The 15,803-nt window shown below is 29.7% G+C and overlaps 1 pseudogene; it reads left to right on the forward strand.

The window, feature by feature from the left end:
- The first annotated feature begins 13,048 nt into the window (after positions 1–13,048).
- Positions 13,049–15,296, forward strand: LOC108807627 (terpenoid synthase 25-like; annotated as a pseudogene).
- The last annotated feature ends 507 nt before the right edge of the window (positions 15,297–15,803 follow it).

Genomic DNA, 15,803 nt, shown 5'->3' on the forward strand with positions numbered 1-15,803 from the left:
TTTTAGTGTGTCTTTTGCTTCTACCCACTTGTTCTCCCAGTAAAAGAACAGAGTGAGAATAGTTACTGCGAATCTATTCTAATCACTGGCTTTGAAACTATTCTAGCTATTCTCAAGCAATTTCTCTGTTTCACATCTTTCATAGAAAGAAGTTTGACTATTGACCGTGTTCTGATTAGCGGGACAACACTAATAGATAGAACATACGGTTTTCCATGTGTTACATAAGACCTCTGCCGTAAGACACAAGCTGTTCTCAAGAGCTTTCACAAAGAAGCAGATATATGAAGTAAACATGTTATTGACATATAGCAGACGCATGGATCATTGGGTATGTATTGCTTACTTTTAATCTTCATCATGTAAAGTTGCCTCTACAGACGTGCCTTTAGTGTTAGGAAAAAGGCACTAGCATTTTGATTTTGGCAGGAAAACGTGAATTAGTTTTGGCGGGAAAAACGTGATTCCTCGATTTTAGTGAGAAAACATAAATTTTTTGATTTGGTGGAAAAATTAATTTTATGATCCTGGCATAAAATATAGTTTTGGTGAAAAAAATAGTTTTGTAACTTTTTAAAAAATGTATTTTCAAAATTTAAAAGAAATAAAATAATTGATAAATACTAATGGGTGTCCATGGACATGCGGCATACCACCTATTGGAATTGGTTTTTATTGGTCTTGGACATCTGTTTGGATCATTGAACATTTGTTTGGACTATTGTCCAATATAAACCACCCAATACTATCCATAATTGAAATGGTCCAATTGAGTTATGGACAGACCATTTGAGAACTCTAGTCTTTAATTTTTTTTTTTTAATTAGGCTTGGAAAAGAAAAACTGGAATCCAGCCAATATAACCAAAACCGGAATTAGTCCGAAACTCTCAAATATTTGAATAGTTCCCATATTTTTAAATTAAGAATAACTGAACCCAGAACCGAATATATAAAAATAATTATTATATATACATTTAGTATATTTATCATTTAAATATCTATTAAAAGTATCGAAAATATTTAAAGAAAATTAAATTGTAATAAAGTATCCAAATTATGCGAAGGTATCTGAAACTATCCAAATATTTTTATCTGAAATATTCAAAATAATCAAAATCTAGGTTAAGACCTGCACTTTACGCAGGGTGAACTTATATAATAAAAATTAAAAATATATAGTATTGGCAAATTTAATATGTATACAATTATGTTTTCTTTATATAATCATCTATATGTTGGCCCAAGCATTTGTAATTGTAGTTGTGGACCGAAATTTATTTTGAATTTATGATGAGCCTGTTCGATTTGGGCTTAATTTTTTTTATCATCCTGTTTGTACCTATAAAAACCATAATGTGGTCATCAAGTAAATTTTATTACAAAAACAGGTTCTACAATTTTTTTTAATACATTACTTTAACATCACCAACAGCTTAGTATTGGTTCCAAAATTGAATTAATTTGACCTTAGTCTTGCACAGAGTTTTGAAGGGTTTCAATTAGACGACTATATTGATGCAGCCTATTTTCTTATATACATATATTAATTTGAATATTTATTAAATAAAAATTCATATTAATATAATTTTATGATTATTTGTATTTTGTTATAACAAAACAAATTAAGTAATTAATCACAAAACTTTCAGAGTGGGATTTTAGAATTTCTAATAATTTATAGTCATTTTAAAAAATTCAAAATATAACATATACGAAAAAATATAATTTTTTATTATATGGTTAATGAGATTGTTTAATTTCTTTTAATAATATAAAAGTAGGCAAAAATGAATATTTATAAATATTAAGATATTATAATATGATTTTTTAATTTTATTAATGTAAAATTCAAAATTAAAATATTAAGGTTTCAATACTTTTTCAATACAAATTTATAATTAACATATTTATCTATTTGTATATGTTATATAGTTTAATTTTAAACTATATTAATATATAATATGAATGTCTATTAAATGAGACTTCATATTCTTACGGTTTATGATCATTTGTATCATTTTATTACAAAAAGCTAAACCATTTATCACAAACTTTTAGTGTGAGAAATTTAACGTTTTTAGTAATTTATAGTCAGTTTAAAAATTAAAAATATAACATATAAGAAAAAAATTAATTTTTTATTATATGGTTAATGTGATTGTTTTAATATATTTTAATAATTTAAAATTAAAAAATAAAAGATAAGATACAAAAATTGTTATCAAATATTTATTATTTATAATCATTAATTGTCATGTATACATTAATCATATTAGTTACTTCTTTAGCTTTTATTTAAAGAAAGTGCGAGAATATTTTTTATACTCTATTTATCAATTTGATAGTTAGTTTAATAAAAAGTATAATATAAGTAAAGATGCACCAACCTATTTTTCTAAGAATTTTGAATTTCATTGTCATTGTGACACATGGCTACAAAATAATGTTGTAATGTTTTTCAGTTAATATATAAGGGATATCTAACTTTTTCGTAGTCATTCTAGTTATTCGACATTTTACCCAAAATACCTGATATTTAATCTAGAAATAACCGAACTGGAACCAAATAAGAACCCCAACTTTTTTCGAGTATTTTGGTTTGTAGTTTTACTATCTAAAACTACACAAACCAAACCTAAAAATACCTGAACTGAAAATAATTCAATTAGCGAATGAATCTTTTAATTCTTTACCTGAATTACCCGATACCCGATATCCTAACAGAGCAAAAATATCCAGGCCCGTATTCTTAACTGGAGAATGCAGGTTCAACTCAATCGGTTTATGGCAGGCAGTATATTACTCCCTCCGTTCGTTTATAATTGACGTTTTAAGAAATATGTTATAATACTCACTCCGTTTCAAATTAATCTATGTTTTAGAAAAAGTATCTGTTTCAAAAAATTGTATTTTTTTGTTTTTTCAATACAATTTTTAATAAGTAACAATGATAAATTGTAAAATTCAAGACAATTAATTGTATTTGTTAAATTTTGATTGGTTGAAAGTTATGGGAAAAAGTTATTCACAAAAGTTATATATTTAATACTAAAATTTAATGTGTTTTATTAAAAAGTGTGAAAACTCAAAACATGGATCTTTTAGAAAAAGAGGGAGTATATGTTTTAACCTCTTTTCTTTTGTATTTAATGCTAAATATGATTTCATATCCGAATTTTTGACCAAAAATCATGCTATAATTATAAGGGTAGAAAATGTCATGTTTTGTTATAAGTTGTATGGATTTCTGTAAACGTCAAATATATTGACACAAGAAACCGATAGTAGAAAATCAATTATAAATGAATGGAAAAAGCACTATTTATGTTTAATGAGATTAATATATTATTGGCTTAGAACATCTCCAATTCCACACTATTTTTCACTCTATTCTAAAATAGAGTAAACCCTTGGAGATGCTCCTAATGAGATCAATAATAGTGGTAACTCTATATAAGGTGTCACACTGTCAGTCTGTCACACCCTTTAAATCTTTTTTTCTGCAGAAAATCTTTGAAAAATACCGGTTTTGTTAGTAAAGATTCCCTTATGTTCACAGAAAACAAGAAATTCCCTTATGACCCCTTAACCCCGCTTCGCTTCCCAGTACTGATGACCCCGTTTATTTGTTCTAGAGGCTTTATCTTCTGCACTCAGATTTTAAGCTCAATTAATCGGAGTTGCAAGAGACAACTTTGTTGGGATTATGAAAGCCCATGTCCAACTATATTTTATCTAATTAGTATGATATTGTCTATTTTGGATCTTAATGACAAGTCCGCATGGATTTACTTTTGGTTTTCATTCCAAAAAGCCTCGTACTAATTAGAGGTGGACATCTCTTTATATATTAGACTCTCCTTTGTCTAATATCCAATGTGGGACTTAGATTGACATCTCATTTCTTGTGTGTTTCCTTTAGCGGATTACAGGGTTTCCTTTGAGAATGTATCTTCCTTAACATCTCGTTTTCTTTGAGAATGTGTTTGTCCCACAACACCCCAAGTTTCCTGATGTTCTGACGTTTCTGCAAACAGACCTTCTTTTTCCTCTTCTACCCGTTCTTATTTAAAGGGTATTTTGGTCTTCTTGCATCTCTTTGTCAAACCGTTCTGATACCAATTGTTGGGATTGTTAAATCCCGTGTCCAACTCTATATTATCCGATTAGTACGATATTGTCTACTTTGGGCCTTAATGACAAGTCCGCATGGATTTACTTTTGGTTTCCTTCCCAAAAAACCTCGTACTAATTAGAGTTGAACTTCTCTTTATATATTAGACTTTCCTTTATCTAATATCCGATGTGGAATTTTGTTTGATATTTCATAAACCTGGCTATACAAGCATCTCTCTGATAGACTGCTGCTGAAACCAAGGACATGCAAGAGACAACTTAGGGAACTGAAGCATCTTACTAGACACAGAAAGAAAAGCTTGGACTTTTTCTCTATTGGAAAAAGAGTCTTTGAAAGTTGTAACTTTTTCGGAAAACACGAGGCTTAATTCAGATAATCCGGATCTGCCAGACTGAACACATGTCATGAAGAATTTAAAATAAAGCAAAGATTAATTACTGAGGAATCTACACGGTCAGGTTTTTATTGTACATTGTTTTCAATCCACGACACTGCTGATCATTTAAGATGCCTCTTTATCAAGTCCCTCACTTTTTAGTCTTTTTTTTCCTGAAAATATTATTCATAGTGAAATATACGGCGTGATACATAAGCTGGCAGATATCAACTTTCCAATTATACCAGCCTAAAGTACATGCAGCTAAAACCTATACCGGGGCAATTTACAAACACAAAGATAGATTAGAAGTAAGAGAGCAATTTATCAAGTCCCTCCCTTTTTGGTCTTTGCCAAGTTTTTCCTTAGGGAGGAGTTCTTGTTTTTCTCTTTCAGTTGGAGGTAGTATGATTGATAGCTCTTTTAGAATAAAAGTATGGAGTAAAAGTTTTTGCTACTCCAGGTTTTATTTAACTTTACCAATCAAGTGAAAAGGTCGAAATAAGGTTTTACTTTTTTATTTTTGCTTGTTTTATCACTAAATAAGGTTTTACTTTAATTCTATGTTTTAAGTAAAAAAAAGTTTCCCCGCTGAAATATTTTTTCCTTTCTCAATTTATGACTATATTTTTTTCCTTCTATTAGAGAGAAACTAAGAATTACAAAATATATCAATATAACTATAGAAAATAATTTAGATAATACAAAAAGATATGACAACAATATACATAAGAAAAAAAAACAAATATTATTAATTAAATAAAGTGACTAAATTACTCCAAACCTTTATTTTAACTTCACAGCTAAATATTAAACTTTAAATTCTAATCGCTTAATTTAAACATAAAGAAAAGTATATTTTTAATTTTTGATTAATATTATCTTAGGATATTTCTTTTTATCTTTTATTTACTCTTTCTTTTCTTTTTCTCTTAGTTTGACTATATTAATCTACCATCTGAGATTTTTCTTGTAACTCACTAGCGAGAATTTCAGTAGCATTATAGTTCCTTGAAAGAAATTTATGAGGTCTTTCTTTTTAACAAAAAGTTCATGAGTTCTGAACCGAAATACAACCCTCACGTTACTTTTTTTTCTTTTCATTGGACTAGTAATCACTAAAAATTTAGAGAAACAGATCGAAACTATGTGTTTTGTCCGTACATTCGGAAAACTGATTTCTCGATTGGGAGAGGAAGGGGGGAATATGTTTCTCAGTTTTGGCGGGAAAACATTATTTTTCGATTTTGGCGGAAAAACTTGATTTCTCGATTCTGGCAGAAAAACGTGATTTCTCAGTTTTGGCAGAAAAACGTGATTTTCGAGTAAAAACATGTTTTTGGGTTTTGCAAAAAAACATGATTTTTTATTTGGTGGAAAATATAATTTTTACGACCGTGGCATAAAATATAGTTTTATAGTTTTGGCGAGAAAAAATAGTTATGTAACTTTAAAGAAAAAATGTATTTTCAAAAAAAATATTAAAAGAATTGATAAATACTAACAGAAACTGGTTTCTATTGGTATCGGACATTTGTTTGGACCATTGTTCAATATAGACAATCCAATACTGTACATAGTTGAAATGGTCCAATTGGACAATGGAGAGACCATTTGACAGCTCTACCTCCACCACATAATTCTTAGTTTCTCAGTTTTGGCGGGGAAACATTATTTTTCGATTTTGGCGGAAAAACGTGATTTCTCGATTTTGGCAGAAAAACGTGATTTCTCAGTTTTGGCGGAAAACGTGATTTTCGGGTAAAAAACATGTTTTTTTGGTTTTGCGGAAAACATGATTTTTTATTTGGTGGAAAATATAATTTTTACGACCGTGGCATAAAATATATTTTTATAGTTTTGGCCAGAAAAAATAGTTATGTAACTTTAAAAAAAATTATTTTCAAAAAAAAATTTAAAAAATTGATAAATACTAATAGAAACTGGTCTCTATTGGTATTGGACATTTGTTTGGACCATTGTTCAATATAGACAATCCAATACCGTACATAGTTGAAATGGTTCAATTGGACAATAGAAAGACCATTTGGCAGCTCTACCTTCACCACATAATTCTTAAAATTTGGGGTCCCAAATCTCAAAAGAAATTATTAGTTCACCAAATTTTGTCTATATTATAAAATGAAAAGAAACAAGATTTTTTTTTTAATTTTATTTATTCAAGTTCTAAAGAACCTGATTATTTTTGCGTTTCAAATTTATTTCACAAAATCTTTTATGCTTCTATTTTCTTATTTTTTCAATGCCATATTTAGTGGAAGAATGCTGATGATTAGCCTGCTAGATTTTGTTTTAAAAAACATTTTGGAAAGAAAAAGTTGTTCCAATATAGTTGTCGTTTTCCAGGAAACAATGCAAAATTGCAAATTATATTGCAAAAGACTATAATCACCCTATAGTTACCCCACTTCACGTGCTTTAGTATACAAAATAATCAATTAATGAAAGATAAGTTGAATTTAGAGCTATATTTAGAAAATTAGTTGAATGTCAAATCTCAAAGTGCCCAGGTGGCATACGCATTTAGGAAAGATCTTGAAAGTTTAGTATAGTGCACAACCCACTAATAGATAATGGTACTTTGTCATGTTTGCAATTAATTAGAGACCTAATCAACCAACGTAATATACTACGGATAATACCACTACTAAATTCTATTAAGGTTCTGTTCATTTATGTGACGCGTGATTTACAACGTGCACCTAAGATTACGTTCGTTTAGCTATCGCGTGACATACGACTAAAAATGCGGCATCTGAGTAAACTTATGTTGTTTATGTGTCGCACGATCTTCAATCTGCGACCTGCAGCCAGTTGAGCAATCAATTTTTTTTTAATTTTTACTCATTATTTTCTCGGAAGACTTGAATCAGAACTTGCGACTAGTTACACGATCAGTAGCACAGCATCAAAATGAACAACAAGACTTGCGACTAATCGCATGTCATAAATTATACGATATCAAAACAAACAATAATATGCGACATGCGACTGGTCGCATATTGTATATGTCGAAAGTCGTAAATCGTGCTACAGGTAAACGAAGAAGGTCAAGTAAATAAAGAATACCACTACTATACAAATATACAAATATCCATATAATAATTGTTTTTGTGGAAAATTTCATTCTTGAGTAATTGCTTTCCACCGTAAAAAAATAATAATTTAGATTTGTTTTACAAGTCACTATTTAGACAAACAATTAGAGAAAAAGGTCAAATAAATATTGAACTTACACACTTTACCAAGAAAAACACACTCTTCACTATTCCAAAAATATATGAACTTGTGTTGACCAAACCAATTATGTATAACTTTAGTTAACATTAGTTTCACATAATCAAGGTTTATTTGAGTAGAAATTAAAACAATTTTTTACAAAAATTAAAAAATTAAAAAAGTTCACAATAAAATATTAAAATTACACATTTTTGCTACGAATACTAACATTTCATTGATACAATAATATAAACTTATTTTGGTTAAAACAAATTATATATAAATCAAGAATCCAATCCGAACAAAAAATAAGTTTATAATTTTTGGATCAGTGAGAAGTTCATGCATTTTAGTAAAATGTGTAAATTTAATATTCTTTCGGTGATTTTTTTAGTTTTTTTTAACAAAACAAGATTGTTTTGATTTCCGCTAAAAATAAACGTCAATTAAGTAAAATTATTTTTGACTAAAATTAAATCTAATTTGGCCACATAAGTTTGTATGTTTTTTAGATTAATAAAAAGTTCTTAAATTTTTTGACAAAAGTTTGTAAATTCAGTATTACCAATTTCTCAAATGAATATGATTGGTAACAACATAAATATGACAATGGAAAATAAATTCTTGTAACAGAATAACATATACATATCAAAAAATTTAGCAAAGTAATGACAAATGATTTAACATAAATTTCGATATATTCATGTGATTAGAAATAATATGTTAGAATCTATTTATTTTATTAGTTGTCATTTATAAAATAAAACAACATGTTAAATGGTTTTGTGTACAAAGCTCAGGCAAAAAAAGGCTTTTGTTGTGAAATAAGATGAGGTATATATAAACTATATGTAGTGTTTATTAATATAATATATATGTAACTTTGTGTGTGTGTAATAAAGAGAGAGATGTAGAAGTGTCGTGAGTGAAAAGAGAGATTATGAGATTATGTGCAGGTTTAGGCACGGATCGTTATGAGATTATGTGCAGGTTTAGGCACGGATCGAATATTAATAAATTTTTTACTATTTATTATTATTTTTTTCTTTTTTGCTTAAAAGATGTTAAATCCGGGTTAATGATGACACAAGCCTAACTCCCGGATGGAGGTACAGCCCACGGATAGACCCTTTCCTGGGCATTCAAATGAGTCGAAAGCAATGGACCCATATCCATGTGGCCAGTGGGAATCGAACCCGGGACCGTATTTAGGAAATATCTAATGTTTTATTTTATTTGCTTTGAAAAACAAGAATATTCAATTTTTCGGATATAAGAAAAAGAGAGAATTGTGTGTGTAAGCGACGCGAATAGTAAGAGAAAGAGTGACTAAGGGAGTTCTATTGGCACTAGACTAACCAAGACTTTAATTAACAAAGTATATTTGATTTTCTTTAGAAACCTACTAAGGGGGTTTTATTGGGAGAGTGATTTATATAGATTGTGTGGATTTCATAAGTTACAGATTTTTAAAAAGTTGTAATATTTCCGTGGACTTTTAAGTTTTTAACAAATATGCGTATCCTTGCAACTTTTATAGATTCTCACGGATTTTCGTAGATTCATATTAACGTCTAATCTATTAATTTAGGGACTATCTACTATTTGAAGTTCTCATTTAAATTTTGGACTCTTTCATAGTTGTTGCTAGAATATATCATGCCTCCTATACAATGCAACCTACCAACTTAAATTAAACCAAACCTTAACCAACATAGATTAGTTAAACCTAACCAGTAACACTTTTATAATATTTTTGGTTAATTTCTTAATATAATTAGATCATATAAAACTGAACCACTCTTAAATCAACGAGTTCCATATCATTCCAGACATAAGATAAAAAACTAGATCTTGACCCGTGCGACCGCACAGGTATTAATTTTCAGTTTTAGTTTTTATTTATTTATACTAAATAGTATATTTATAATATTTGATCGTTTTATATTGACTAAGTTAGGGATGAGTATTTGGGTATCCACTCAAATTCGGTTAAAATCTATTCGGGTTTGAGATTTTGAGTTTAAAAATTTAACTCTATTCGGGTATTTATAAACTTCGGTTCCGGTTTGATTTGGATCTTTGCGGGTTTGATAACCCGTTTAAACTATTTTTAAATTTTTTAAATTTATATATCTTTAAATATCTTTAAATCTAAAAAAATATAACATGTAAATTTGAGTAATGTAAGCTAAAGTACCTAAATTAAAAATTAAAATAGGTTTAACTTGAATATTTGGATGAAAAATAAATATATATTTTAAGTATTTTTGGTGTTTTGATTATTTTTATCTACTTTAGATGTTTACTTTTGACTATTTTTATATTTCAAATATTTAAACAACTTAAAATAACTTATATCTTGGATATTAACTCGAAAAATAGCTAACATATTGAAGTATATAAATATGATTTAAATACATTCGAATATCCAATATTTTGTTCAGATAAGGTTTAGTTATGGTTCTCTAGATACCAAAATGGTAAATCCGTTTGGATATTATCTAGTTTCGGTTCAAATTTGGTAATACTTTTTCGTTTAGATTTGTTCAATGAAGAATTGATATTATAATTTCCATGAATTGTTTGTTCAATAAAAATATACTTTTTTGAATTTGATACTGATTTAATTGAGAAGTTAATGAAGTGTATTTAATTCAAATTTAATTTTAGAAAACACATTAATATAAGTGGAAAAGACAAAGCATTAAAATAGGAAGTATTATTTAATTGTGTATTTAATTCAAATTTAATTTTGGAAAACACATTAAATAAAGTGGAAAAGACAGTATTAAAATAGGAAATAATATTTAATGTCAGTGGCATGAAAGTGTAAATAACACTGAAAACTAAGGGTTAATTCATATGTGTATTTAATTCAAATTTAATTTTAGAAAACACATTAATGTAAGTGGAAAAGATAAAGAATTAAAATAGGAAGTATTATTTAATTGTGTATTTAATTCAAATTTAATTTTGGAAAACACATTAATCAAAGTGGAAAAGACAGTATTAAAATAGAAAATAATATTTAATGTCAGTGGCATAGAAGTGTAAATAACACTGAAAACTAAGGGTTAATCCATATGTGTACTTCTGTTTTAATAAAGTAGATATCCGACTCATTTACAACGTAAGCATACAAAGACCGTGTATGCTTATGCTCACTGATCTTCCAAAAACCAAATAATTGTGGCATAGACCAACATAGGCTCATGTTCGTATCACTAACTTTACTTCTATATATTTACTCTTCACCTACATCATATCACAACATATACACAGTTATGCAAGAACATGATTTTTTTGTTCAAACAACCAAATAATGGTGACATATGTTAGTAGATTTTTTAAATATGTTTTTTTATATATTACATTTTACGAGACTATGTGTATAAGTTTTTTTTTGAAAAAGGCATAACTATGTGTATAAGTTAAAAGGTAAAAGGTGTGACAAGGCAAATTATTATACTAAAAATGAAAGAAGATTAAATAAAAACTAATAACAAGTACAAAACAAATTATAACACTATTAAATTCTATATATATTTAATAAAATATTATATATATGTCTAATATGTATATATATATAAATGTTACACAAAATATATATAATATTATATACACATATTATATATACCATATATTATTAATTGAAATTTGACAAATCAATTTCTGCCCTTTAGGGCGGATCCTAATCTAGTTTAGTTATTATTTATGTAACATAATTATATAAGAATAGATTTGACCAGAACAAAATACAGTGAAACCTACATAAATTAATAATGTTGGGACTACACCAAAACTATAATTTGTTTATTAATTTATAGAAATTCTTAATTTATCGATATATTAATTAAACCAAAAACTCAATTTGAGACTATAAAATTATATCAATTTATAGATATTTTTAGTGTATATTAATTTATCGAATATTAATTTAAAGAGGTTATACTGTATAAAAATAGTTTTGTAAAAAATGAAGAATTCTAAGATTCTATTGTTATTGGTAATATGACTTCGAAATTTCTTAAAAGTCTTGTGTTATTTGTGTGATAATTTTACAATTCCATATAAATCGTTTACTATTGGGGTGATGACTTTAATTCAATTTAAAACATTTTGTTATTCAAAACATTGAATATTTTCTGATTTTATAGTTCTATTAAATTATGATTTTATTGGAACAATGATTAATTTACATTTTAACTCAATGATCATAGTTTTCAAAACACTACAATAAATTCTTGTATTCTCAAAGTTGAGATGACAAAAACAATTTCTCTTCATCAAACATGCATATTTGATACGTGAGAGACTTTTTTTCAGTTTCACATTTTCAAAGACAATTAAAATACTATGAAAAAGAGATTATTATTATCCAAATATTATTCATAAAAAAACTATGAAAGATATTCCACAGTCATTCTGACACATCAAAATAACGAATCCAGAAAAACGACACCATAACACATGAGAAGTGAGTTACGAATCCAGAAAATATATAAACAATGGTAGCCAAAAGTTAATATGAATCTCAATAAAGCATCAACAATCAAACAGAAAATATATGGATTCTATAAATATAGGAAGACATATTGTGAGTCAATGAAAAAACCTCTTACAAAAATTAAAATCCATCAATTTTGAAATCATGGTGAAGTAACTTTCCAACGTAGATATAATTTTCAAAGTAATGATTGATAAGTTTAAATGTGAAAAAAGATCAATAATGCAAAAGTTTAATAGACTTGCAAAATCTAAAAATACTCAACTTTTTGAATGACAAAACTTTTTAAAATGAATTACATAATCATTGGCCCAATAATTTTTAAATTATTCGAATATTTATAAATTAATCTCCCACTAACCATCCTGAATTAATATATTTAGAAAAAAAATCTCCACTAAACCCCTCTCCACTCAATTGCTTCTACACCCGGAGGTCTGGGGTTCAAACCCCAGAAAATACCAAATTATGCAGATTATGGAGAAACAGGTTACAGGAGATCTTCAGCTTGGTGCAGGGCGTACCATCGAACATGGATCTCATAGGACGGCTCAGAGTGGTGTGGCTCAGAGTGGTGCAATCAGGCGGATATTCTCACATGGTGGTAGAATTATCGGCTATAAAATCGTCTTTGTAATATTCACATCATTGTAATAGCATAATTAATCGATAATAATCGATCCAGACGTTAGAAAAAAAAACCCCCTCTCCACTTGATTCCGGTTCTATTTAAGCAGAAGTGAGAAGTAAAACAAGACATCCTACCACAAACAAAGTAGAGACATTCTCGTGTTTATCTTCCTGTGACAGTGTCTAAAAATGGAAGCCTCAAAAATGTGTTTAGGTCTTAAAACACTCCCTAACGTTCACAACGGCCCTCTCTCTCATAAGACCAACCTCTCTCTCATTCCTCGCCGTTTGCTACAAAACAACACTCTTTCCTCCAGGAAACCCACAAAACACGACTCAATATGTGTAATGGCTGAGAGTAGTGGCGATCTTGAGAGTACTCGTCCATTGACTTACTTTTCTCCATCTACTTGGGGAGATTACTTCCTCTCCGTTCCCGTCGATGACTCTGTAAGTACTCACCTTAACCTGATGTGTTCCGTGACCAACAAGCTTTCTTTAATTACGTCATATTGTTCTCTTTGTAGGAGTTTGAGGCACTTGAGCTAGAAATTGAATCTGTGATGAAGCCTAGAGTAAAGGACATCCTTATTTGTCCTCAAAATAGCGACAAGGAGAAGATTCGTATTATCCATTTGCTTATCAGCCTCGCTATCGCTCATTATTTTGAGAGCGAAATAGAAGAGATTCTACACCAAGCTTTCCAAAATCTGGACGACTTAATATCAGAAGAAGATGATCTGGAAACTATTGCAATCATGTTTGAAGTTTTCAGACTATACCAACACAAGATGTCTTGCGGTAAATTAACGACTTTTTAAATGTGTTTCTATCAGTTTTGCATATTTGCATCATTGCATGTATATGTATTATGTATATATGACTAAAAATTGTTTCTTATAGATGTGTTTGAGAGATTCAAAGGTGAAGATGGGAAATTTTAGGAAAGTTTGGGCATGATGTTAGAGGATTGCTACAGTTGTATGAAGCAGCGCATCTCGGACTACCATCTGAAGATATAATGGACGACGCATTGACTTTCACGAGGCATCACTTGGGGTCGTTGACTGGCCAAGAAACTAGCCCAAATATCTATGAGCAGATACAACGCGCACTGTATAGAGCTCGATATCATAACATCGAGATAGTTGTCGCACGACAATACATCTCTTTCTACGAACAGGAGGAAGGCCACGACAAGACGCTCCTCAACTTTGCAAAGCTCAACTTCAACTTTTGCCAAATGTACTACGTCAAAGAGCTTAAAATTATCACCAAGTAATTAAGTTTTTCCCCTTTTTAAGTGTTGTATATTTATATAATTCTGATCACCAATCTACTTGATGTCTAACTTAATTTATGGCTGCAGATAGTGGAAAGAGCTAGGTATGGCGTCTAAGCTATCTTACATAAGGGACCGAATTGTGGAGGCATTTTTTTATGCAGTAGCAATGTTTTTCGAGCCAAGGTATTCACGTGGAAGAATTTATGCCGCTGCACTTTCAGTGATCGTGAGTGTCGTTGATGATACATGTGATGCATATGCCACTCTTCCAGAAGTTATTAGTTTTCATGATGCTTTCCAAAGGTATTTATGTAGAGTCTTATCTACAAGCATGCACATGTACCAATATTTTATGCATCTATGATCCATATATGTGTTTTCCATATATTAGTTTTCATGATGCTTTCCAAAGGTATTTATGTAGAGTCTTATCTACAAGCATGCACATGTACCAATATTTTATGCATCTATGATCTTGGTGCCATGGAGGAGCTACCAAACTATATGAGAATCGTCTACCAAAATATGTTAGAAATTGTTGAAGAAATTGATCGAGAAATGAAGGCTCTAGGAAAGTTCGGTACTGTGCAACTAACTATAGATGAGGTATAAGCATTCGATCTCAAATACTAGATGGAGAAGATTCCAGTTTGTCCATATTACTAAACACTTTATTATTTTTTGCTTTCCATATATACCAAAGGATCCATGCAAACTGATGATCTTCCATTGCCGGTTGCACTTTCCAAAATAAATAATCCATATTTGTAAACAAAGCATGTGTTGGAAAACAGGCTGGGTTTGTTGGGATTTTCGACAACGCCCATATCTGAATTGCCGGTGGACACTCGAAGAAAACATGATTTATTGATTCTTCGGGTGCCCCACACCTGTCACCAATGATATCTCCCTTCAGTCCTCGTGCCTTTAGATTTTTTTTTACCGCTATACATCCTGAAAGTAATTGCCATAAGAAATGTTTCATCTTCGGTGGACACTTTATTTTCCAGCAAAACGCCTTCAAAGAAGAGATCGAAGGACCATATACTTGTAGTGTTTTATCTCTGTCCGGATAAACCCGTTCAATTTGATAACCAGATTTAACCGTGTACTTTTCATTCATTGTAAAATGCCAACCATCCCTATCATCCAATCTTGATCTGCTCAGTGGCAAACTCTCGATTATTTTTGCATCAAGTGGATCGACCAATGTCCGTATAGCCTGAATATTCCAAGTTCTCGATGTTGCATCAATAAGAGCATCCACCATGAGATCTGGATAAAGAGAATGATTATTTTTATTTGCTGGTCTCGGGCGAGTGGATGGAAGCCACGGATCATTCCATACTGAAATAGAAGATCCCGTTCCCACCCTTTTGATTAGTCCTTTGCTAACCAGAGATCTAGCAGAGACAATACTACGCCATCCATAGGACGCCGAGTACCCTAAATACCCTAAATCTCTAATTAAGATAACCCTTCCGACCGAGTTTAAAGGTTGTACTTAATCTTACCCGACCGAGTATAAAATTCGTAATTAACTCGTTGAGTATAACTATTTTAAAGTTTCGAAATTTCTGGCCGATAAAAGCCATCATCTCCTACCCAACCAGGTATAAAAA

The sequence above is a fragment of the Raphanus sativus genome, chromosome 6, assembly GCF_000801105.2.
Source record: "Raphanus sativus cultivar WK10039 chromosome 6, ASM80110v3, whole genome shotgun sequence".
Lineage (NCBI taxonomy): Eukaryota > Viridiplantae > Streptophyta > Magnoliopsida > Brassicales > Brassicaceae > Raphanus > Raphanus sativus.